The sequence below is a fragment of the Bubalus bubalis genome, chromosome 11, assembly GCF_019923935.1.
Source record: "Bubalus bubalis isolate 160015118507 breed Murrah chromosome 11, NDDB_SH_1, whole genome shotgun sequence".
Lineage (NCBI taxonomy): Eukaryota > Metazoa > Chordata > Mammalia > Artiodactyla > Bovidae > Bubalus > Bubalus bubalis.
Genome location: NC_059167.1, coordinates 59,050,644 through 59,077,957, shown reverse-complemented (window position 1 = coordinate 59,077,957; position 27,314 = coordinate 59,050,644). Strand labels below are relative to the sequence as shown.

The 27,314-nt window shown below is 39.7% G+C and overlaps 1 long non-coding RNA gene across 1 annotated transcript in view; it reads left to right on the top strand.

The window, feature by feature from the left end:
• The window catches only part of LOC123328087, a 126,635-nt gene extending 100,350 nt beyond the window's left edge, over window positions 1-26,285 (top strand). Inside the window, exons 2-3 of the long non-coding RNA XR_006542850.2 lie at window positions 20,503-20,645; window positions 25,104-26,285. This is a non-coding gene — a long non-coding RNA (uncharacterized LOC123328087). The remainder of the gene's footprint in view (window positions 1-20,502; window positions 20,646-25,103) is intronic.
• The last annotated feature ends 1,029 nt before the right edge of the window (window positions 26,286-27,314 follow it).

The window sequence follows — 27,314 nt, the reverse complement described above, 5'->3', positions numbered from 1 at the left end:
ATATTTTTTGATGTAGTGTCAAGCTTGAAATCAGTCAGTGTGGGAGTATTTATACCAAAGAAATTGGCATCTACTCTAAATCAAGTTTTTTCACTTCCCCAAAAAGCTGGTTATTGAACATTTATTAGTATGCCACTGAATGTGCAATACTATCACATTCTTTAAAAATTCACAAAATACAATCGGATTTTTATAAAGATCCAGTGGATCTTCCCAGCTGGTGCTAGTGGTAAAGAATCTACCTGCAATGTTGGAGATGCTAGTTCGATCCCTCAGTTGGGAAGATCCCCTGGAGAAGGAAACAGCAACCCACTCCAGTATTCTTGCCTGGAAAATCCTATGGACAGAGGAGCTTGGCAGGCTACGGTCCATAGGGTCATAAAGAGTCCGACATGACTGAGCATGCACACACAACGACAGTGGATCTGAAATTTTTGTAACATAGGAATCATTTGGGAATGTTTGTTAAATGGGTTTGGGTTCAATAGGTCTAGACTGAGAAAAGAAATTTGCATTAAAAAAAAAATCCAAGGTGATTAGATGCTGTCAGAAATGAGAACACACTTCAGGAAATAAAGTTTTCAAGTAACTATTTCATAAGAAAAGTGCAGGGTGAACTCCCTAGGTCAATGTGTCCAACTCTGGCTACACATTAGAAACACCTATGGAAGACAATATACAATATCAATGCCTTGGTTCCACCCCAAACCCAATTAAATCAGGATACTAATCATGAAATTGATGGCATGTGCCCATTGTATTTCAGAATTTCTATGGACAAGTTCGGAGAAGGCAATGGCAGCCCACTCCAGTACTCTTGCCTGGAAAATCCCATGGATGGAGGAGCCTGGTAGGCTGAAGTCCATGGGGTTGCTAAGAGTCGGACACAACTGAGCAACTTGACTTTCACTTTTCACTTTCATGCATTGGAGAAGGAAACGGCAACCCACTCCAGTGTTCTTGCCTGGAGAATCCCAGGGACGGGGGAGCCTGGTGGGCTGCCGTCTATGGGGTCGCACAGAGTTGGACACGACTGAAGTGACTTAGCAGCAGCAGCAGCAGCATGGACAAGTTACTTCCCTGTGACTGTTGTTGCCCTCCCTCCCTATGTTTGAACTTGAGTGACTACTGCAATTATTTATCTCAATGTGATCATTATATTTTGAGTATAATGGGTAGAGAGGTTGGCTCTTTAGTTGACAGGTTTCAGATTGAGAGAATCACACCCGATTAGTCTAATCTGTACCCAGATATAATTTAGAAGAGGAAATTCTGCATCTCCGATCTGAGCCTGACACTATAATGAGATGAAGCTATTGGAGATCATGGGACAGAAGGAGTATATTTTGTGTATGGGAGGATTGGAAATAAAAAATGGTTGAAGGATGGACTGTTGTAAATTAAAGATGGCCATAAAGTCTTTGGTACTCCTTCTACTAAGAATTGGGATCTGTTTTCCCTCCCTATGGTTCTTGTCTATGACTGCATTACCAACAGAGAATGGCAGAAGTAACACTGGGCCAGTTATGGGCATAATCTTGAAAAGGAAATGGCAATTGCCAGCAGTTTCCTGAGACTTGAGCTACCATGGAAGAAGTCTGCTATGTAAGAAGGCTGTAGAGATTCACTGAGATAACATGGGAGAGAGCCCAGATGGGCCCGCACTCCCATTTGTTCCCATCAATGCACTAGGTGAGTGAGTTAAGGCTTCTTGCATCCTCCAAACCAGTCCACCTGCCAGCTAAAAACCATCCAGTAATCCCAGTTGACACCCTATGGAGCAGAAGAATCAGATGGTTGAGGCTTCCTTAGATTCCTATCCTTCAAAATTGTGAGATTTAATAAAATGGCTGTGGTTTTCAGCTAACTAGTTTGTGGTAGTTTGTTACACAGCACTAGATAACCAACACTCTCCCCTAGGTGATTCTAACATGCAGTCTAGACTACTTCAGAAGTAGTCCTACCTGGACACCTACAGTGATTTATTTCCCTTAACCCCTTATCCATATATTATCCACCATTTACTTCATTTTTCAATTAAGTAATTATGTGGCAAAAAAACATCTCATGCATTTGGGAGAAATATTCCATAACATTCAGTAAAGTGTCATGGACTTATAAAGAGACCAAACACTGGAATATGAGTCTAGAAATCTTGACTGTATTCCCAGGTTTGACATTACTAGCTCTTATGACCTTAGGCTAGTTGTTTATCTTTTTTCAGTCTTATTTTTGATGTTTGTAAAATAAGAAAGTTAGACAACATTGTCTCTAAGTTCCCTTTCTCTTGCAGGATTTCTTGACAGTATGATGATGTGTAGCATAGTAACTATCAATAGGGAGAGATTATTTTCATGAGAAACATGCTACTCATTAATCTACTTTTGATCACCATTGACTCAGTCTAGGTTTACACCCAATATCCAGAGGTGAAAAGCTTTGTGTCTACATCACTAGCACATCTTCAGGCACTTAACTTCCTGTGTAAGTGTGCCTATCATAAATGCAGAAAGTTCAAGAAGAAAGAAAAAATGAAGTAGAGCATCCATTCTTTCATCTCATGAAATTCTGTAGACTCTTTGTCCTCCACATGATTATGCTAGTCCAAAGACACTGTGCCATGGGCTCTTCCTGTGGAATGAGAGATACAGTAATGAAATTCATGTAAGTTTGGATTTACAATTTGGCAACAAATCCCTCTGAGTCTTCAGAACTTATCCACCTCGACTTAGTGACATGTTAAAAGCAGAAAGAAAGCCCTCTTTGTGTGAAAACTGAAATATGCTCCATCCCAGGACTATAAATATAGTCACTCACTTCCTCCAGCTCCAGTTAAGCCTTGCTGACCTTTCCCAAAGTGTTCTTGCTCGCCTCCAATTAATGGCAGAGGATCTAACCCACTGCTGTTAACAACACGCATTACAGTTGTCTGGAAAGATGAATAGTGGTAGCTTCATGCAAAGTGAAACAGTTCCTTCAATTCCTTCATTTTTAAAATTCAGACATAACCTTGTGTAGAAGTTCATGTATTCCTAGTAGTTAAAATTAAAGTCAGACTTTTTACATACCACAGGGAATCATCTAAAGAACCTATCCCCACCCCTTACCCACCCCCCCGCCCACCCCAGTAAATCAAACCAAAGGGACTCCCCAGGAAGAATATTTCTCTCATCTTTTTCTCTGGACAGAAAGCAGCAGTACAAAACATGAGCTGCATGGTGTTTGCTTCCCTTGGGTGGCAGCTGCTAGAATGCAACATTGCCATTTGTGTTCAAGGGGCCTTTTATTCCCAACTGCTTGAGCCAAGCCACAGGGCTTGCAAGAATGCTTGGGATGCTTCCTGTGAACTTAGAACACAAAGGCTCTGTGGTGTGGCTGTGAAATAGGAATCACTAAAGAGAGAAGAGATTAAAAGAACTTTTATTATGCTTGTAAGGCCACTGTTGTTCATGTACAGAGTATGTTGTGTATGCAGAAGATAGCTCATGTGTTTAAGAGGAGATATATATATACACACACATAAATATGAACATATATATAAAATGTCTTTTTTGGGGGACAATTGAAGTTATTGTTCTCAATGTCTAACCGAAGAGTGTTGGAATGACTCAGTGGGCACTGAGCCATTATACCTATGATTGACCAAGTTCAACAAGGGAATCATAGAATTAAATGAGCCTGTGTTTTTCTTATTAATGGTTAAACCGTGGCCCCTGATAAGAGCTCTTTAAAGTTTACAAATAGGAAAATGGTCACCCCAGCTAGAAATTATTCAAAAACAGACTCCCTGTTTCACATAATATTGAGTCATTTTGGTATGCCAGGGGCTCTGACAGAAGTTGTTTCCTATGAAACATTCAAACTGATAAGTTTCCAACTCATTCTGTGTCTTTTCAAAGGGCTGTGAAAAGGTCACCAGTAATACCACGTGGTACAAAAAGTGAAAGGTGTGGAATATTTTTATTTACATCAAAGTCAGAGAAACCATCACACCTTTACCAAACCATGGTAAAGGTCTTTGAGATGACTAATGCCTGCAGTTATAGCTTCTCTTTCATTAACCAAGGTTGTAGTGAAAAGTGAACTTGAGTTTATCGTTCATGGTCCTTAGCTGAAACATCATAGATTTAGGTGTTTAGAAATATAGCTATAAGACAAACAAGACCTTGAATTTCACCTTAAGTCAGTGATAGACTCTGTTAGCTACTTTTCCCCTTACCCATTTTCCCCAAATTATAGCTAGATTTAAGAGCAGTTTGGGGTAATGGGGACCCTGAGGATAGATTAATTTTCTTCAGTGTCATCTAACTGAAAAATAGTGGTCATATGCAAGTAGAATGGTCTTTAGGTGTCAGGTTAGAGTTCTTGGTGAGATTGCTTATGTGGAAAGGAAATGCCTCTTGAACACACTCTCTTTGTGAGGGTGCTTTTAAGCTGTGTGATCTGAATAAGGTTTGTACTACAGTGCTCCCCTTCCAGGTCTGGAGAATATCAGCAAAGTAAGATTTGCTTGTTTAATTTTATAATAGTGCTAAATAAGAGCAACAACAGCAACAATCTTTTAATTTAGAGAATCAAAAGTAGACAAGAAATTAGCAAAAAGGATTGAAATTGAAATACAATAATGGCACTGTTATTCAAATTGATCCAGTTCTTACTGATGCAATATTGAAAAGAGAGTAGCAGAAATGCTGCCTTTGGTAAAGGTTTGGGTTTAGAGGCTGAAACCCAGCTTCCTTTCCAGCTTGACCACATACACAGAGATGGTGCCTCAGGTGTGGATCCCAAGGCTGTTAAAAGTAAACCCGTGATTTATGTTTGCTTTTTTTTTTTTCTTCCTAAAGAGCTTTTAAGTGTGATTAATTCAAATGTAACTCAGAAAAATTCCCTTTTCCTTTTGCAGACAGAAAGGTAGAGGAATTCATGATGATCTGGAAATAAATTCATCAGTCATGAGGTCATTCTCCTGCTTAGACCTTTGCAAATGATGAGTTGAATAACCTTTCCCAGCATGAAACATGAGAACTAAGACCTGGAACTCAAAGACATCCAGGGCTCATGTTAATTGTTAACTTCATGATTTCCAAACACAGGGCTTACTCTTAAGCATCTCAAAAAAGTTTTTTATTGACAAAAGAGATGTAAAAATAACATGGCCTTGGATATACAGATCATTGAGCCTGGTCAGGGCACCTATTGAACTACAGAATCAAGGACTCAGTCAGTCTCTGGGAGACTTGAATTCTGTTTCCCAGGCATGCTGGGGGTATGGAGAGTGCCAAGGAAGCAGGCAAGTCCAAGGTCTCCATGCCTGGTGCTCAACCCAGAAGATACTAGCTGACAGATTTGAAAGTCTTGTGACCATTTCTGCTGCTGGCTTTTGCATTCATGAGCAGACAAGTCACAAGGAAAAGATATAAAATAACATTTATACCCACAAAACTGTTTACACTCACTCATAATTAGAGGACTACAATGAAATTAACATCAAGATACCAGTTCTTGCCTATTTGATAGGTTAAAATTAATAAATTTGACAAATATTCTGTTGGTGAAGCTCTGGGGAAATAGGCATTCACATACATTGCTTGTTTGTTTGAAATAAAACTACTACAACCTTTCTAGAGTGAAATTTTGCAATACCTTGCAAAACTACATAGGTACTTACTGTGTGACCCAGAAATTCCACTTTAAGAAGTCTACTCCCAAATGCACTTCCCAACAATACGAAAATACATGTGTACAAGGTTGTCCACTGAAGCATCATTTATAATTGAACAGTATTAGAAACAATCTAAATGCCCACACATAGAAAAATGATTGAGGGGGGAGGAGCCAAGATGGCGGAGGAGTAGGACGGGGAGAACACTTTCTCCCCCACAAATTCATCAAAAGAGCATTTAAACGTCGAGTAAATTCCACAAAACAACTTCTGAATGCCGGCAGAGGACATCAGGCACCCAGAAAAGCAGCCCAACTCTTCGAAAGGAGGTAGGAAAAAATATAAAAGACAAAAAAAGAGACAAAAGAGGGAGGGACGGAGTTCCGTCCCGGGAAGGGAGTCTTAAAAAGAGAGAAGTTTCCAAACACCAGGAAACCCTCTCACTGCCGAATCTGTGCTGAGCTTTGGAAGCACAGAGGGCAACATAAAAGGGAGGGGAAAAAAAAAATAAACAATTAAAAATCGCGGATTGTGAGCCCTACGGTAACTCCCCCAGCGGAGAAGCAGCGCAGACGCCTGCACACGGCATTAGCAAGCGGGGGCTGGGCAGGGAAGCGCTGCGCGGGCTGTGTCCCTTAGAGTAAGAATCGGGCCGAATGTCCTGAGCGCTATCTGAGCGAAATAATTTGGGCTAGCAAACCAGACTGTGGAATATCTACCACGCGAAAAGCCAGCCCTAACCTAAGACACCGCCAGGCCCGCGCACAGAACAAAGGACTGAACAGAGATAGCCGGCTGCAGACCTTCCCCCTCCGGTGACAGGCAGCCAGAGCCGGAAGGGGGCAATCGCAGCCCCAGAGAGACACTATCTATAAAACTGTAAGCAGGCTTCTTTGCTAACTAAAACTTCTTGGGGGTCTGGACGGTCAACATCTGCCTGAGAAGGTGCGCCGGTTTTACACCCAGATAACCGAGTGGCGGGGAGGCGATAAGTCGCAGCATTGGCGCCCGCCAAACACCTCATCACCTGAGCTGCTCGACCTGGGAAGAACACAAAACGCAGGCCCAACCGAGTCTGCACCTCTGAGGACTACCCGAGTGCCTGAACCTGAGCGGCTTGGACCTGGGAGCTCAGTCCAGGGCTGGCCTCTGATTGTTCCCGGCGGAACAACCTAGAGCCCAAGCAGTGTGGGCAGGGAGGTTACACGCGCCGTGAGCGGGGGCAGACCCAGTGTGGCCGAGGCACTGCGAGCGCACGCCAGTGTTATCTGTTTGCAGCATCCCTCCCTCCCTCCCCACAGCGCGGCTGAACAAGTGAGCCTAAATTAAAAAAAAAAAAAAAAAAAAAATAGGGTCCTCCACCGTCCCCTTTGTGTCAGGGCGGGAACCAGACACTGAAGAGACCAGCAAACAGAAGAAGCTATAACAGAGGGAAACGCCTTGGAAGCTACAGGCTATAGATTAAAACCCTGTGGTTACTACGGATTACATAGGAAGGGGCCTATAGATCTTGAGAAATATAAGTCGGACTAAGGAACTGCCAAAAATGAACTGAACCCACAATACTCACAACAAAACCAGAGAAAGACCTAGATATATTTTTACTATTTTTACGATCAATCTTTCTTTCTTTTTTTTTTTAATTAAAAAAAAATTTTTTTTAAGTCCTCTATTGTCCTTTAATTTTCACTTTTATAACTATTACTTTGCAAAAAAAAAAAAAAAAGACCCTATTTTTTTTTTCTTCTTCAGCAAACTTCATATATATATTTTATAATTTTTTGACCGTGGTTTTTTTTTTTTTTTTTTTTTTTTTTTTTTTTCTTCTTTTCTTTAACATTGCATTTTTGAAATTCCAAACTCTACTCTAGATTTTTAATTTTAGCCTTTTGATATATGTTATCAATTTTGTACCTATAGTTTTTTTCATAATTGCTGTGACTTTTTTTTTCCTCTGTTTCTTTCTCTTCTTCTTTTATATAACATCTTATATCTGCAATTCCAAACTCTACTCAAGATTTTTAATTTATGCTTTTTGGTATTTGATATCAATTCTGTACCTGTATTTTCTTTATAATTTTTGCGACATTGTTTTTGTTGGTTTGTTTGTTTTCTCTCTTTATTTCTCTTCTTTTTTTTTTTTTTTTTTTTTTTTAACGTTGTATTTTTGAAATTCCAAACTCTACTCTAGATTTTTAATTTTTGCTTTTTGGTATTAGTTATCAATTTTGTACCTGTAGTTTCTTTATTACTTTCACGACCTTGTTTGTTTTTCTTTGTTCGTTTTTTCTCTCTTTCTTTTCCTTCTCCTTTTCATTAACATCGCATTTTTGAAATTCCAAACTCTACTCTAGATTTCTAATTTTTGCTTTTATGTATTTGTTACCAATTTTGTACCTTTAAGAACCCAATCTTCAGGACCCATTTTTCACTAGTGTACGAGATTACTGGCTTGACTGCTCTCTCTCCCTTTGGACTCTCCATTTTCTCCAACAGGTCACCTGTATCTCCTCCCTAACCCCTCTCTACTCTACCCAACTCTGTGAATTTCTGTGTGTTCCAGACGGTGGAGAACACTTAAGGAACTGATTACTGGCTGGATCTGTCTCCTGCCTTTTCATTTCCCCCTTTTATCCTTCTGGCCACCTCTGTCTCCTGCCTCCTTCTTCTCTTCCCTGTATAACTCCATGAACATCTCTGAGCGGTCCAGTTGTGGAGTGCACATAAGGAAGTGACTACTGGCTAGCCCACTCTCTCCACTATTGATTCCACCTCATCTCATTTGGGTCACCTCTAACTCCCTCCTCCCTCTTCTCTTCTCCATGTAACGCTGTGAACCTCTCTGAGTGACCCTCACAGTAGAGAAACTTTTCATCTTTAACGTAGATGTTTTATCAGCGGTGCTGTATAGAAGGAGAAGTTTTGAAACTACTGTAAAATTAAGACCGATAACTGGAAGTAGGAGGCTTAAGTCCAATCCCTGACTCCAGGGAACTCCTGACTCCAAGGAACATTAATTGACAGGAGCTCATCAAACGCCTCCATACCGACACTGAAACCAAGCACCACACAAGGGCCAACAAGTTCCAGGGCAAGACATACCAAGCAAATTCTCCAGCAACAAAGGAACACAGCCCTGAGCTTCAAGATACAGGCTGCCCAAAGTCACCCCAAAACCATAGACATCTCATAACTCATTACTGGACATTTCATTACACTCCAGAGAGAAGAAATACAGCTCCATCCACCAGAACATCAACACAAGCTTCCCTAACCAGGAAACCTTGACAAGCCACCTGTACAAACCCACACACAGCGAGGAAACGCCACAATAAAGAGAACTCCACAAACTGCCAGAATACAGAAAGGACACCCCAAACTCAGCAATTTAAACAAGATGAAGAGACAGAGGAATACCCAGCAGATAAAGGAACAGGATAAATGCCCACCAAACCAAACCAAAGAGGAAGAGATAGGGAATCTACCTGATAAAGAATTCCGAATAATGATAGTGAAATTGATCCAAAATCTTGAAATTAAAATGGAATCACAGATAAATAGCCTGGAGGCAAGGATTGAGAAGATGCAAGAAAGGTTTAACAAGGACTTAGAAGAAATAAAAAAGAGTCAATATATAATGAATAATGCAATAAGTGAAATTAAAAACACTCTGGAGGCAACAAATAGTAGAATAACAGAGGCAGAAGATAGGATTAGTGAATTAGAAGATAGAATGGTAGAAATAAATGAATCAGAGAGGATAAAAGAAAAACGAATTAAAAGAAAGGAGGACAATCTCAGAGACCTCCAGGACAATATTAAACACTACAACATTCGAATCATAGGGGTCCCAGAAGAAGAAGACAAAAAGAAAGACCATGAGAAAATACTTGAGGAGATAATAGTTGAAAACTTCCCTAAAATGGGGAAGGAAATAATCACCCAAGTCCAAGAAACCCAGAGAGTCCCAAACAGGATAAACCCAAGGCGAAACACCCCAAGACACATAGTAATCAAATTAACAAAGATCAAACACAAAGAACAAATATTAAAAGCAGCAAGGGAAAAACAACAAATAACACACAAGGGAATTCCCATAAGGATAACAGCTGATCTTTCAATAGAAACTCTTCAAGCCAGGAGGGAATGGCAAGACATACTTAAAATGATGAAAGAAAATAACCTACAGCCCAGATTATTGTACCCAGCAAGGATCTCATTCAAGTATGAAGGAGAAATCAAAAGCTTTTCAGACAAGCAAAAGCTGAGAGAATTCTGCACCACCAAACCAGCTCTCCAACAAATACTAAAGGATATTCTCTAGACAGGAAACACAAAAATTGTGTATAAATTCGAACCCAAAACAATAAAGTAAATGGCAATGGGGTCATACTTATCAGTAATTACCTTAAACGTAAATGGGTTGAATGCCCCAACCAAAAGACAAAGACTGGCTGAATGGATACAAAAACAAGACCCCTGCATATGTTGTCTACAAGAGACCCACCTCAAAACAGGGGACACATACAGACTGAAAGTGAAGGGCTGGAAAAAGATTTTCCATGCGAATAGGGACCAAAAGAAAGCAGGAGTAGCAATACTCATATCAGATAAAATAGACTTTAAAACAAAGACTGTGAAAAGAGACAAAGATGGTCACTACATAATGATCAAAGGATCAATCCAAGAAGAAGATATAACAATTATAAATATATATGCACCCAACACGGGAGCACCGCAGTATGTAAGACAAATGCTAACAAGTATGAAAGAAGAAATTAACAATAACACAATAATAGTGGGAGACTTTAATACCCCACTCACACCTATGGATAGATCAACTAAACAGAAAATTAACAAGGAAACACAAACTTTAAATGATACAATAGACCAGTTAGACCTAATTGATATCTATAGGACATTTCATCCCAAAACAATGAATTTCACCTTCTTCTCAAGCGCACATGGAACCTTCTCCAGGATAGATCACATCCTGGGCCATAAAGCTAGCCTTGGTAAATTCAAAAAAATAGAAATCATTCCAAGCATCTTTTCTGACCACAATGCAGTAAGATTAGATCTCAATTACAGGAGAAAAACTATTAAAAAATCCAACATATGGAGGCTGAACAACACGCTGCTGAATAACCAACAAATCACAGAAGAAATCAAAAAAGAAATCAAAATTTGCATAGAAACGAATGAAAATGAAAACACAACAACCCAAAACCTGTGGGACACGGTAAAAGCAGTCCTAAGGGGAAAGTTCATAGCAATACAGGCACACCTCAAGAAACAAGAAAAAAGTCAAATAAATAACCTAACTCTACACCTAAAGCAACTAGAAAAGGAAGAAATGAAGAACCCCAGGGTTAGTAGAAGGAAAGAAATCTTAAAAATTAGAGCAGAAATAAATGCAAAAGAAACAAAAGAGACCATAGCAAAAATCAACAAAACCAAAAGCTGGTTCTTTGAAAGGATAAATAAAATTGACAAACCATTAGCCAGACTCATCAAGAAACAAAGGGAGAAAAATCAAATCAATAAAATTAGAAATGAAAATGGAGAGATCACAACAGACAACTCAGAAATACAAAGGATCATAAGAGACTACTATCAACAATTATATGCCAATAAAATGGACAACGAGGAAGAAATGGACAAATTCTTAGAAAAGTACAACTTTCCAAAACTCGATCAGGAAGAAATAGAAAATCTTAACAGACCCATCACAAGCACGGAAATTGAAACTGTAATAAAAAATCTTCCAGCAAACAAAAGCCCAGGTCCAGACGGCTTCACAGCTGAATTCTACCAAAAATTTAGAGAAGAGCTAACACCTATCCTGCTCAAACTCTTCCAGAAAATTGCAGAGGATGGTAAACTTCCAAACTCATTCTATGAGGCCACCATCACCCTAATACCAAAACCTGACAAAGACCCCACAAAAAAAGAAAACTACAGGCCAATATCACTGATGAACATAGATGCAAAAATCCTTAACAAAATTCTAGCAATCAGAATCCAACAACATATTAAAAAGATCATACACCATGACCAAGTGGGCTTTATCCCAGGGATGCAAGGATTCTTCAATATCCGCAAATCAATCAATGTAATACACCACATTAACAAATTGAAAAATAAAAACCATATGATTATCTCAATAGATGCAGAGAAAGCCTTTGACAAAATTCAACATCCATTTATGATCAAAACTCTCCAGAAAGCAGGAATAGAAGGAACATACCTCAACATAATCAAAGCTATATATGACAAACCCACAGCAAACATTATCCTCAATGGTGAAAAATTGAAAGCATTTCCTCTAAAGTCAGGAACAAGACAAGGGTGCCCACTTTCACCATTACTATTCAACATAGTTTTGGAAGTTTTGGCCACAGCAATCAGAGCAGAAAAAGAAATAAAAGGAATCCAAATTGGAAAAGAAGAAGTAAAGCTCTCACTGTTTGCAGATGACATGATCCTCTACATAGAAAACCCTAAAGACTCCACCAGAAAATTACTAGAACTAATCAATGACTATAGTAAAGTTGCAGGATATAAAATCAACACACAAGAAATCCCTTGCATTCCTATACACTAATAATGAGAAAACAGAAAGAGAAATTAAGGAAACAATTCCATTCACCATTGCAACGGAAAGAATAAAATACTTAGGAATATATCTACCTAAAGAATCTAAAGACCTATATATAGAAAACTATAAAACACTGGTGAAAGAAATCAAAGAGGACACTAACAGATGGAGAAATATACCATGTTCATGGATTGGAAGAATCAATGTAGTGAAAATGAATATACTACCCAAAGCAATCTATAGATTCAATGCAATCCCTATCAAGCTACCAACAGCATTCTTCACAGAGCTAGAACAAATAATTTCACAATTTGTATGGAAAAACAAAAAACCTCGAATAGCCAAAGTGATCTTGAGAAAGAAGAATGGAACTGGAGGAATCAACCTACCTGACTTCAGGCTCTACTACAAAGCCACAGTTATCAAGACAGTATGGTACTGGCACAAAGACAGAAATATAGATCAATGGAACAAAATAGAAAGCCCAGAGATAAATCCACGCACATATGGACACCTTATCTTCGACAAAGGAGGCAAGAATATACAATGGATTAAAGACAATCTCTTTAACAAGTGGTGCTGGGAACTCTGGTCAACCACTTGTAAAAGAATGAAACTAGAACACTTTCTAACACCATACACAAAAATAAACTCAAAATGGATTAAAGATCTAAACGTAAGACCAGAAACTATAAAACTCCTAGAGGAGAACATAGGCAAAACACTCTCTGACATACTTCACAGCAGGATCTTCTATGACCCACCTCCCAGAATATTGGAAATAAAAGCAAAAATAAACAAATGGGACCTAATCAACCTTAAAAGCTTCTGCACATCAAAGGAAACTATTAGCAAGGTGAAAAGACAGCCTTCAGAATGGGAGAAGATAATAGCAAATGAAGCAACTGACAAACAACTAATCTCGAGGATATACAAGCAACTCCTACAGCTCAACTCCAGAAAAATAAATGACCCAATCAAAAAATGGGCCAAAGAACTAAATAGACATTTCTCCAAAGAAGACATACAGATGGCTAACAAACACATGAAAAGATGCTCAACATCACTCATTATCAGAGAAATGCAAATCAAAACCACTATGAGGTACCATTTCACACCAGTCAGAATGGCTGCAATCCAAAAGTCTACAAGTAATAAATGCTGGAGAGGGTGTGGAGAAAAGGGAACCCTCTTACACTGTTGGTGGGAATGCAAACTAGTACAGCCACTATGGAGAACAGTGTGGAGATTCCTTAAAAAACTGGAAATAGACATGCCTTATGATCCAGCAATCCCACTGCTGGGCATACACACTGAGAAAACCAGAAGGGAAAGAGACACGAGTACCCCAATGTTCATCGCAGCACTGTTTATAATAGCCAGGACATGGAAGCAACCTAGATGTCCATCAGCAGATGAATGGATAAGAAAGCTGTGGTACATATACACAATGGAGTATTATTCAGCCATTAAAAAGAATACATTTGAATCAGTTCTAATGAGGTGGATGAAACTGGAGCCTATTATACAGAGTGAAGTAAGCCAGAAAGAAAAACACCAATACAGTATACTAACGCATATATATGGAATTTAGAAAGATGGTAACAATAACCCTGTGTACGAGACAGCAAAAGAGACACTGATGTATAGAACAGTCTTATGGACTCTGTGGGAGAGGGAGAGGGTGGGAAGATTTGGGAGAATGGCATTGAAACATGTAAAATATCATGTATGAAATGAGTTGCCGCCAGGATCGATGCACGATACTGGATGCTTGGGGCTGGTGCACTGGGACGACCCAGAGGGATGGAATGGGGAGGGAGGAGGGAGGAGGGTTCAGGATGGGGAACACATGTAAACCTGTGGCGGATTCATTTTGATATTTGGCAAATCTAATACAGTTATGTAAAGTTTAAAAATAAAATAAAATTTCAAAAAAAAAAAAAAAAGAAAAATGATTGAATAAACTAAGTCATTTACACATGGAGTACTATGTATCTATAAAAAGGAATAAGTAAAATCTATGAAATGGTAGGTAGTAATTCCAGAATAATATTGTCAAATGAAAAAAGTGAACTCCAAAGAATATCTATAGTATTGTTCTTAATTTAAGAAAAAAAAAACAGAATATTAAGAGCATGTACATATATTTGTTCATTTATGCATAAGTAGTAATACAGCTCCAATTAAAGCAGAAGGGAATGAGATTCATTACCTGTAGGAGGTGAATGAAAACAGGGTGGAAAGAATGTGCAATGGAAACGGAGTAGTAGAGACAAGGCATAAACTGAACTTCTCTGAATACACTTTCCTGTATAGCTTTGACTTCTGGAACTTTCCCCTCTCCCCCAGTAATTAATTAAATTCAACTAGGATGTTGGGAGAATCCTAGATAGAACAAGTGGTAAGAAAAGACTAACCTATGCAACTTTGGAAAACTTATAGAGTATATACTATAACACTAAAGGCAAAAGAACTGTACATAGATATTGTAATCTAGTTGATAAATGTGTTTCTCCTGGGGCAGTGGTTTAGCAATTCTAGAACTATGTGTCTATTGAAATTGAACAAAAAATAAATACATTGTGAGTAAAGAGAGCTACACTTATCAAAATGGCAACCCACTCCAGTATTCTTGCCTGAAAAATTCCATGGACAGAGGAGCCTGGTAGGCAACAGTCCATGGGGTCGCAAGAGTCGGACATGACTGAGCGACTAAACCACACCACCGCACTTCTCAAAGTAATTAATAGAAAAAAGTTACAAATAAAGAAGAGGGGAAGCCAGAATTAACCCAGTGGTTAGAGCAGAAGATATCAGCATAACTTGATGACTCTTAAGATATATATACATATTATATAATATAGATTACATATATATGTGTACATACATACATGGATAAGATGAAGTAAATAGATTGTATATGTATGTGTAATATAGATGCCCATGTTTTCTAGCTCATATTTCCTATACATGATATTCCAGTAGCAGTGAGCAAACTTAGCACCAGAATCTTGGTCCTAAATACCATTCTTCAAAAAAGGAACCTGAGTTCCTTGTAGAATTAGCTGATGCCAAGATGAAGTCAGAGAAAATATAAGATAGTGTGGAATATCTTGCGGGGCCAGAAAGTAAGAAGTACTCAGAAACTGAAGGGGACATGCTGAGAAGATACAGAAACTTGAACAAGCTCTACATGGTAAAAGCTGGGACAATTTGAGCAATAAAATACTGATACTAACAGATTATACCCCATGAAATAAAATATCTATGAGTCCAAATTGATATAATTAATGGAATGAACAATTAAGTGGGTGAAAAAGGACCACTCTTCCTTGCAATAGGATTCCAATTAATAAATGTAGAAGAAGTGATGGAAATAAAAATCACTATTACACAAAGAATAATAGCTGTTGCAGGCAAGAACCATCACTGTGTGCTAAAATTATTGGATAAAATTATAATAAGAAATAAGGATTATTTGCATAATTTTAAAGTTTCTCTCCTAAAACTTTCTCTCCTAAAGGGAAAATTAATGTCTTTTCAGTGGGAAACCTGACAGATGTCATCCTAACTAAATCACTAAAGTTAACATCACCAGTAATAAGACATATGGATATTGTGTACACCTTGATATGGTACACTGAGAAGGGCACAGCATACTTCTGTGGTATGTTTGCAAAAATAATACATAATTATGAGAAATTATCAGACAAACCAAAATTGAAGGGCATTCCACAAAATAAGTGGCTAGTACACTTCAAAGGAGAAGGAAGTGGCAGCCCACTCCAGTGTTCTTGCCTGGAGAATCCCATGGACTGCAGCCTGCCAGGCTCCTCTGTCCATGGGATCGCAAGAGTCGGACACAACTTAGCGACTAAACCACCACCCCCGCCACACTTCAAAAGTGTGAAAAAAGACTAAGGAACTGCCACAAATCGGAGGTAACAGTCAGGTGCAATACATACGGAATCCTGGATTGAATCCTGAACCACATCGTCTTTGGATTTGCCCAGTTTTCCTATTTGTCTATAGATTAGTTTGGAGTATTGTGTTAATGTTAATTTCCTGGTTTTGGTAGTTGTGGTATGGTTATGCAAGATGTTAATGTTAGGGAATCTGGGTGAAGTATATCTGGAAACTCTGAGCTATTTTTTTAACTTTTCTTTAAGTCTAAAATTATTTCAAAATAAAAACGTAAAAAGAAATCGGTGGTAAGAAAGAACAAAGGGCCACACAAGTAACCATTTTTGGCTTTTATTAGAAACCTAAAGGGGCAAAGTCTTGGATTTTCTTAAGTGAAAATAATACCAACCATATATAGTCATGTTTACCTTAATGTAAGTCATAATCAAAACTATTTATACTAAGAGAATGCCCTTAGCAAAACTGACCCTAACAGTTTGACTAGTTTTTCCTTACCTGGTGAAACAGAAATAAGAGATAAACCAGAGACATTTTGTGCTCATGTCTCAAATTCTGTGCCCAGAAGTCATATGCTTTACTGCAAGGAAATGCCCTCAGGCTTTATTCGGAACCGGTGCTTTCTCAAGTCATACAAAGCTCTATCAAGGCTAGCTCTCTGGTTTTCTAGCTCATAATAGGTGAGCAGGAAGTAGTCCTGCATCAGATCACTACAGAAGCAGATACATAGTCATAAACTCCAGTAATGTGCTCACCATATCATAAGGCTGCTAAAATTTGTAAAGATAAAATGTGTTAGCCACAGTTGATTAGGTTTGCCTGTTGCCACTCTGACTTGTCCTCCATGTTTCACCTCCTGTCAGATAGCACTGGAGTGACTGCAGGCATTTCTGAGCTCCAGTTAAGTGAATTTGATTAGGGTTTATTGAGATATATTTGTATATTTTACAGTCACTTATGTGTCTTGTTGGGCTTCTCTGGTGGCTCAGACAGTAAAGAACCTGACTGCAATGCTGGTTTGATCCCTGGGTCTAGAAGATCCCCTGGAGAAGGGAATGGCAACCCACTCCAGTATTCTTGCCTGGAGAATTCCATGGGCAGAGGAGCCTGGCGGGCCACAGTCCCTGGGGTCCAAAGAGTCGGCCATGACTAAGTCACACACATGTGTCTTGTTAGTTGACCTAGAGTGGGAGTGTCTTCCAGGAATATTTACACTGTTCAGTTTGATATCCAATTTTGTACTTGTCATTTTGTATTCTTTTCTTAAAAAGCTTCTCCTTTCCTCCTGCTCAGCGGTGTTGATTTCAGGCCCCTAAAGACTTAAATCTGCCCTTGGCAGTGGCACTAAGGTTTGAGGGAAGAGCTAGTTAGGGATCTTATAACAAGGAATTCAGTCAAAGGAAAAAAAAAAAACCTATTAATTTAATGCAAAGAAAAGATTAAAAAACATAGCACTCTGGGGTTATTTAGTGGTGGATTAAGATTCAACTAACTTCAGTAGATCCTATTGTATTAAAGCATATGTGATACCTGATATTAGTTGTAATGTTCCTGAGACTTGAAGTAAAACTTAAACTATTGAACACATGGTGTTTTAAAAAAAAAACAAGATTTTTGTATAAGGATATAATACACTTGTATTATATAAATGTATTATAAGGATATAATACATTTAAAAGTATTTATTTTTAAAATATTTTAAATTAAAATGTTGATGGTTATACATCTAAATTGTCAATGATCCAGAAGACATACCTAAAAGTAATTGTTCACTCAAGGATTTAGATGGCTTGGGTTTCACTGTAATTTGGTTAGGTAAAGCTAGAAAGGTGGGTTATGACCCTTATCCTAAAAATAAAATAGTGTGTTAGACCAATCAGTTGTTTCGGAAATCCCATACTCCTGACCTGAATCTATCCTGTGTGCACTTTTAGCACTGTTCTCATAGAAGAGTTGCAACGGTGGTGGGCCATTCTTAGAAAGCCCTGAAGAACCAAGATTTTTGTAGGGGCAGAGTGTTGTCAAAGAGGCTACTATGGGCCATACAGCCAAAAAGACACAGCCCTACTTGTTTAAAAAAAAAAAAAAAAGTCAAACAAAATTGGGCAAATACTATTTCACTTATATGAAGTACCTAGAATAGCCAAATTCGTACAGACAGAAAATAGAACAGTAGTTGCCAGAGTCTAGAGGTAAGAGGGAATGGGAGTTACTGGGTACAGGGTTTCACTTTGATGAAAAATTTCTAGAGGTGGACAGTAGTGGTAGTTGTACATCAATGTGAATATACTTAATGCTTCAGGACTGTATGCTTAAAAACGGTTCATGTTGATATATGGCAAAACCAATACAATATTGTAAAGTTAAAAAATGAATTAAAAAAAACGGTTGACATGGTAAATTTTATGTTGTGTATTTTACCACATTAAAAAAAGAAACAGCAGCAATCAATTGTTAACACAGATTAACTGCATACAATGTTTAAAGCACTGTGCTAAATATTACTTCACATATTATATATGTTGTATTTAACCAGTGCAATAACTCAATAAAATAGGTATTAGTCCCATTGTGCAGGTGAGGAAACTGAGGCCCAGAAAGTTTAAGGAACTTGGTGAAGGTCAGAGAATAAGTAAGTGACAGGGCCAGTACTCAACCCCAGGCCATATTCTAGAACTTCAAAATTGGACAGACCTAGATTTGATCACCAGCTATATACTTGGATATACTTAGATATCTATAGTAGATACCCAAGAAATCTTTTTAAAAAAATGATTATCATTATTATTATGTAGACTGTGCATGGGAATTTGGTTCTTTTCTTTATTAACTTTTACCTAAAACTCAGTGATGTTTCCTCCAGTGTAACTTAGGTGCTAAAGCCATGATAAAGGGTCAGCATGGAGTAGTGCCTGCAATTTAGGCAACGTAGGAAAGAGTTAGTTTGGGGTGATAATTTAAATGAGAAGGCAGCTCTTCTGTTTTTTCCTCTCTTTAGTGAGCTTATGACGAGAGTCACCTGAGCTGGCTCTTAGGCCTTTTTAGCTGGTGTGCAGCCAGGCCTCTGCACATAACTGGACTGCATTTTGATGACTTAGCTTTACTAAAAAATTCTTTGGGGCCATTTACAAGGGACCCTCTTGAACCACAGAGTGAATTTAAAGCATTCCAGAGCAGAAAAGCACAGCAGTAAAGTCAGCTACAGAGTCCCACCTTAATTCTGCTGTCGCCAAAGTTGGGGAGACAGTCCCCTGAGGTCCCTGGACTGGAGGCGAGGCTCAGCCTGACAAACTAGAGTCAGCTAACCTTGCCACAGCTAAGAGCTCATCACGTACTGCCCTTTCTGTAAATCTGTTTCCCTTGGCCAACTCATGAGGATTGCCTCTCATGAGGCTGAACCTTAGACTAAACGCTAGTCATTTTCTCAAACGGTTGCTAGGAAGACTCTTTAAGTATTTTAACCTAGGTCTTTCACATTCTAAGCCTTATGCTCTAAACCAGTAGCCTTCAACTTTTTTTTGCATGTTGATTTCCTCCTGCTTATTACTTAATTCTGAATAGAGGTTTTCTAACCAAGCCAGTCATTTAATGATGGCGGAGGGATGAGATGGTAAAAACTTCCTTTTAAATGCATTGTTTCAAAAGACTTTCCCATCTAATTCACTGAGGCATGAGAACACCCAGGGACAGGTTTCTCCAAATCACCAGCCATTCCCCTTTTGGAGAAATCTATCCTGTCCGAGACCTGTGGGTATCTGTGTCTGTCCTTTGGTCTTCCCTCATTTTGGTCCCGTTTTCAGTCTGCTCGGCCTCCATTCCTCAAGACTGAGGTTTAGAGTTGTAACTATCTCCTAGTTTCATTAAATAAGGTACAGTTTTTCATTTTTCTATTTCTAGTTCTTTAAAATTTGTATTTGGCTTTAAAGAAGGAAGTTGACCTGAAATACCTTTATTCTGTGATCTTCACGTGGAGGTTTTGATCTAGCTTTACGTCCTGTGCCATAATACTAAGAAAGAGAGAGAGACAGAGAGAGGATGAATGTCTAAACCTAAGCACTTAGAGCTTTGATATTTTCTGCCCTTTCCTCCTATATTGAGGATAGAATTAAGTTAAAGAAGTTACATTAAGGTACTTGTAGAACTAGTGAATTTCAGAAAAACATATAAAAATCTCAGTTGTGGGAATAAGATAATGATGCAAAATTGCTTTAGAAAATTGCCATAAATATACAGTGCATTAAATGTGCCTGATAATTACATGCTACTTAATGACATAATTAATCTTTTCTATCTGTCTCCACTCTGATGAATATAGAAACAAACTCTGTGCTCTATCTGAGCACCTGAAAAGTCAAGTTTCCCAAGGCCCTGCCCTGAGGCAGCCTGGCTGTCCTCTATTTGTGTGTGCTGAAATCTTCCCACCATCAGACAGCCTACAGAGGACTCCCGCAGGACCAGGTACAAGGATCCTTTTAATTTAGCTTATTCTGTGAAGTACAACAACCACTTCTGATACATTTAGAGAACTTGAAAGTATTTGTGGATGACAGTGACTATAATAATTCTGATATTGGTAGAAAGCACTTAGTGGCTTCTGGCGGGGGGGATGGTGACCTAAGTTGGAGATCCCGTTTTCATCGTAATGCCTGTGTTTCCCTCCCCAGTCTCCCCTTCCTTTCCTCTTCCGAACTTTTCTTTCTCTTCTTTTCTCTCTCCTTCTCTCTCTCTCTTTTTCCCTCTCTCCCTCCCCTCCTTTCCTCCCTCTCTGGCTGTCTGTCTCTCTAAAACACACATGCACCTATGCCTCTTTTTTCTAAGCCCTGTCAAGAGTTTCCATACCTTGAGAAATAATAATTTTGGACTGTCCATTATGATGTTGTTTAGCTGCCCAGTCATGTCTGACTCTTTTGTGACCCCAGGGATTTGGATCTTCCAGGCAAGAATACTGGAGTGGGTTGCCATTTCCTTTCTCCAGAGAATCTTCATGACCCAGGGATCAAACCCAAGTCTCCTGCCTGTGTCTCCTTCATCGCAGGCAGATTCTTTACCACTGAGTCCCTGAGGAAGCCATTATAGTGATAATTAAATTAGACATCCACAATGAAGACTAATCTTGAAACTCGCACCTAACAGGCTAAATGGCCTTGTGAGTTGCTTCTCTTTCTGATTTCACCTTGACAAACTCCCAGAGAGCCTCTGGCTTTGCTTGCCTCAAGTTTTACTCTGTTCTAATTGCTAAATATTTATCTCCTGCCTTCCCTTCCCATTCATTCCAACAAATATTGTAAGCTCCCCAGGGCAGGAACTATGCCTTTTAAATTTATACTCTTCTAGTGGCTGCTTAAGAAATATTTGTTTACATAGTTAACATGTTGACTCTCCCAGGTTACCTAATGTCTATGGCTTGGAAGTAAACATCTCTGGTTGGTTCTCCTGCCTCCGAGGTAGCCTCCTTCAGGGTAGCTCTATGCCAGGCTTCTTAAGTGTAATCATTTTGGTAGGAAGCATGTTGAAACTCTAGGCTTCACCTCAGAAGAACAGCAAGAAAGCCAACAAAGTAATGCATCGTTTTGTCAGGAAGACACCGAGTGCAAAAGAGAATTCAACAGTGTCTGGCCTTGTACCCTGATGTTTTCTGAGCTCTGATTCCTGCTGCAAGAATCACTGGATTGACTCTGGCTTCCCTGTATTTAGTAAGATCATGAAGGCACCAGAATGGGATTAACACCAAAGGACTTCAATCTGATGGCCAATGGCCATAAGCATCTCTCCCTTCTTCCCACCCTTGGCCTAGGAAACACACATTCTACCTAGTTCTCTGTCTTCAACCCAGGTCTCCTAATCTTGTATATCAGAAATATTCAAAAGTCTGGGCAAAGGCTCTTCTTCCTCTGACTTTTTCTTGTAGCCAAGACAGCTAAGAAAAACAGCATAGCCCAGCAAGAAGTTGGAAAAGTCCAAGACATAGATTTTGTATTTCTTCTCCCCAAATCTTTCTATTTATATTCTCTGGGTGTGAGAATGGATGTGACTCAGCTGTGATACACCAAAAGATTGGGCAGTGTGTAATTCAACCCTCACTCTCTCTCAGCATATGGCAAGGTTTGTGGCTGCCAAAAATGATGCAGACTCTTACCTCCAAAAACATATGAACAAAAACCCCCTGTGTTTCATGAAATCAAAGGCTGAAACCTCACCAGTTTACCCTGCACATGTAGTCCTTCTGGACCTGATTAGGCCAAAGATCCAGATGACTTCCAGCACCAGTAATTGGTTTTCCTATGTGGCTTCATGCCATACCCTTCTCTCCTAATACCTGACCCTCTACAGCCTCTGTCGCCAACTTTCAAGAGAAAGGATACAAAAGATCTCTCTTTGCTAAGGCCCTTTGAAGCAGCCTCCCCCTTTACTAAACAAACAGGGAAATGTTTCCTCAGCATTCTCTAGCATGCTAGAACCTGGCTTATCTCCCTCTAGCAGAGAATAGCAAAGGTGATTGCTTTTGTGGAGAAAACTTTGTAGGTGAGTGTATGGGGTACAGTGGAAGGAGAATCCCCTTCAAGTTATTAAGTTTTTTTTCCCCCTAGGTGTGAGTTTTTGTCTGACAGAATGTTTTTCCTGGTCAGTGCCGGCCCCACCGTCAAGAGATTTAATGATAATTTTGTGAACATCTGACCCTCTTAAGAGTCTTCTTGAGGGCTGCCTGAGCCTGGGAGGGTCTGAGACACATCCCCACATTGACACATGAAGAATTTGTTGGTTCAGGGTTGCCATGAAATGAAATGGGGATTCTGTTTTCGTTCAGTTTTTCCTTTCCTGTTTTTCCTGGGCCAATCTGTCGCAATTCAGTTGTTAGCAATATATGTGATAAGCCATTTCATCAAATTCTAGCCCACACTTGTGGGGCTGATGACAGATGCGAGAGAGCAAGGGAATCTGGACTCATGGCCTATCTTTGTTAGGCCCTCCACGGGCTCTTTCTGCCTTGGGTGGTGTTGGCACAGGCCAGGAGGAGAGCCAGCTCTTCTTGGTCCTGGCAAGGAGTTGCTGAGTCCTAGCCTCCCTTAGGCCTTACTCTCCGGATTTCTAAATGGCTTTCTAAAGTGCTTTAGTGAACAATGCTTGTGCAGCTGCCAGGGAGTGGGGGTATCTGTGTGCCTGAGAGCTCTTGATTGTCAGTGTTGGCTTTCAGGGAACCCACAGCCTGGGGTGAAGCAGCTCCTCAGAGATGTTCGTTTAAATTGGGTTTTCCCCCCTTTTTAATGCAATGTGCTTGAGAACTTCAGTGATAATATAATAACCACATTGAAATGCTTTAAGAGCCTGGAGCTGGCTCAGCTTTGATTAACTGTTTATTTTCCTATTTGTTTAATGGACCTAGGGAGAAAGCAAGGATTTGTGACTATCCAACTGACCATCCAAGCCTCAGTGAATTTCTTCATAGTTTTTCTCTGTGCTGGGAGAAACTGGGCTATTCTATAAAACAACAAGAGGCTGAATAGTTCTTCTTTAGGTCCCAGCCTAAAAGCATCTTTTTGTTCCTGATCTGAACCCATAGCCAGTCTGATTTGGATGGGGGGTGCAGCTGGGCCTCCATAGAGACCTCAGGCCCACCAGCCTTCCTGAGAATCACATGCTTGCTTTTCAGGTCTGCAGAGAACTCTCTGCCCTTTTGTAAAGCTAGTAGTTGGGTCTGGGTTGAGGGGTCTGAGTTCTTCCTCTTTTGTGACCTCAAAAATGAGTTTTAGACTTCCCTGGTAGACCAGTGGTAAAGAATCCCCCTGCCAATCCAGGGGATATGGGTTCAATCCCTGGTCCTGGAAGATCCCATATGTCATGAGGCAACTAAGCCCATGTGCCACAATTACTGAGCCCGTACTCTAGAGCCTGCAGGCTGCAACTGCTGAGCCCCTGTGCCGTAACTACTGGAGCCCGTGTGCCCTAGAGCCCATGCTCCACAAGAGAAGCTCCACAAGAGAAGCTCCACAAGAGAGACCCATGCACCACAACTAGAGAGTGGCCCTCCCACTCACCACAACTGGAGAAAAGCCCGCATGACAACGAAGACCCAGCATGGCCCAAAATAAATAAATATTGCTTTAAAACATGAATCTCCTATAGGCTTTCCCAGTCCATGAGAAGATGAGTGGGGAGAAAAGCCGCTGAAACATAAGTGAGAGTTTTTACTAACAGCCAAATCCCCGTGATTCTATAACCATACACTGTTAGTTCCAGAAGGAGCCTTGAAGATCGACTAGCCAAACCATCTGGCTTTGAAGTGGAGGAAACTGAGACCCAAAAGGATTAAGAGACTTAAATAAGGTTTTTTGATACCTGCTAACCAACATCTTATTAGAGACATCTTACGGTAGCAAATATTACCAGGAAAAGGTGAGAAAAGAATATTCACCCCCCAAAAAACATCATCGCAGGTGTTTTTCATCTTTGTACCCTCAGAAACTTACACAGAGAAGGCTCTGGAAACTCTGTATTAACATGAAAAAGAAAGTCCCTATCAAAGATTGTCCAATCATGTGATTTCACTTTTGCGTGTAATTAATTTAATAAATGGGGCTTCCCACGTGGCTCAGTTGTAAAGAATCCGCCTGCCAATGCAGGAGACCTCGGTTTAATTCCTGGGTGGCAAAGATCCCCTGGAGAAGGAAATGGCAACGCACTTCAGTATTCTTGCCTAGGAAATCCCATAGTGAGGTCCACGGGGTCACAAAAGAGTTGGACTCAGCTTAGCGACTAAACAACAAAAAAATTTAATAAATACTTTGAAAGTATTGATGACTATGCTAGTTCACAGTTCTTTCATTTACTAGATATCAGGTATCTTTAATGTATTATTTCATTTAATTTGCACACCAGTTCTGTGTGGTAGGTAGCCTTACCATATCTTTTGTATTCTAGAAGAGCCTCATCCACCTTGAAGTTCCTGATTAGCCTTCTCATTCTGCTGCCTTTCCTGCTCACAGAAACAACTGTTCTTCTATGTAGTCCAGTGCACAAGCTTGAACACCAGGAAGAAGACATACTTACTGGATGGAGATACCAGAGTCTTTCCATTGTTTCCTATGGCTTGAACATACTAGAACTTCCATGTGTTCTTGGAATAATTTGCTCAGATTTCTCTGTCTGGAGTGCCTCTGCACAGGGCAGCAAGATACCTATGTTCAGATGGTGCCCTGTGTAAGGGCTCAGAGCTGAAGGGTAAAGGGAGGGCTGGCATCTCAGGTAGAGCCTACACTCTGGGCACCTTGCATGGAGCAGCATTGCCTATGAGGTAGGGCCTTTTTAAAATTTGAACAAAGGATCCTAAAACTAGCTGCCCTGCAGCCCCACTCCCCCAGCTGCCTAAATCCTGTCCATCCATCAGGGCCCAAATCCAGATCACTCCTTAGCACTGCTACAGTGCAGAATCAACTGTTCCTTCATTAGCTTTCTCAGAGCTCCTTATTTACAACTCAGTTACAATTCTTATCACAGCCGAAATTGTTTTACATGCTTTGAGGGCATATGATACTAGGCTGACAGTTATGTACTGCTTGAAGCTAACAGTCCCAGTCTTTTCTGGCTTCCAATAGTGTTGTGGGATGCTAAGGTCATTATAATTGCTCTTTCTTCAAGGAATGTGTCTTTTCTCTCTAGGTGCTTTTAAGATTCTCCATTTTGATATTCATTGTTTCATTTTGATGGGATTATTTGCAGATTTCCTTTTATTTATTCTACTTGTTTTTTAATTTTAATTCCTAATGTTTGGAAAATCCTTAGCTAGTATCTCTTTGAACACTGACCTTTCATCATTCTCTCTATAATCTCCTTTTAGATTTCCAAATAGATATATGTGAAACTTTTTTTACTTTTTTCCCCATATGCTTTAACCATTTAAAGAATATTTTCATTGTTTTATATCTCTGGATTGCATTTGGAATTTTTACTTCCGTATTCTAGTTCACTAATCTGTACTTAGGTGTTTCTGTGCCTAATTCAGACCAATTTACTTGCCTGTTGAGCATGCAGATCAAGAAGCAGCACTGAACTGAACTGAACATGGAACAACAGGTTCCAAATTGGGAAAGGAGTACATCAAGGCTGTATACTGTCACCTTGCTTGTTTAACTTTCATGCAGAGTACATCATGCAAAATGCTGGGCTGGATAAAGCACAAGCTAGAATCAAGATTGCCAGGAGAAATATCAATAACCTCAGATATGCAGATGACACCACCTTTATGGCAGACAGCAAAGAGGAACTGAAGAATCTCTTGATGAAAATGAAAGAGGAGAGTGAAAAAGCTGGTTTAAAACTCAACATTCAAAAAACTAAGATCATGGCATCCAGTCCCATCACTTCATGGCATATAGATGGGGAAACAATGGAAACAGTGACAGACTTTATTTTCTTGGGCTCCAAAATCACTGCAGGTGGTGACTGCAGCTATGAAATTAAAAGACTCTTGCTCCTGGGAAGAAAAGCTATCACCAACCTAGACAGCATATTATAAAGCAGAGACATTACTTTCCTGACAAATGTTCGTATGGTCAAAGCTATCGTTTTTCCAGTAGTCATGTATGGATGTGAGAGTTGGACTATAAACAAAGCTGAGCACTGAAAAATTGATGCTTTTGAACTGTGGTGTTGGAGAAGATTCTTGAGGGTCCCTTGGACTGCAAAGAGATCCAACCAGTCCATCTTAAATGAAATCTGTCCTGAATATTCACTGGAAGGACTGATGCTGAAGCTGAAGCTCCATTATTTTGGCCACCTGATGCAAAGGGCTGACTCATTAGAAAAGACCCTGATGTTGGGAAAGATTGAAAGCAGGAGGAGAAGGGGATGACAGAGGATGAGATGGTTGGATGGCATCACCGACTTGATGGATATGAGTTTGAGCAAGCTCCAGGAGTTGGTGATGGACAGGGAAGTCTGGCATGCTGCAGTCCATGGGGTTGCAAAGAGTTGAATACAACTGAGCAACTGAGCTGAACTCTTTGAGATGAAGGACTACATATATTTCATCTTAGTTGAGTTTCTGTGACATTGCCAGTGATCAATAAGTGTTTGCTGAAATGAATCCATGTATCTGAGGAGTAATTGTTGGCTTGATCTTCTTATTCAATC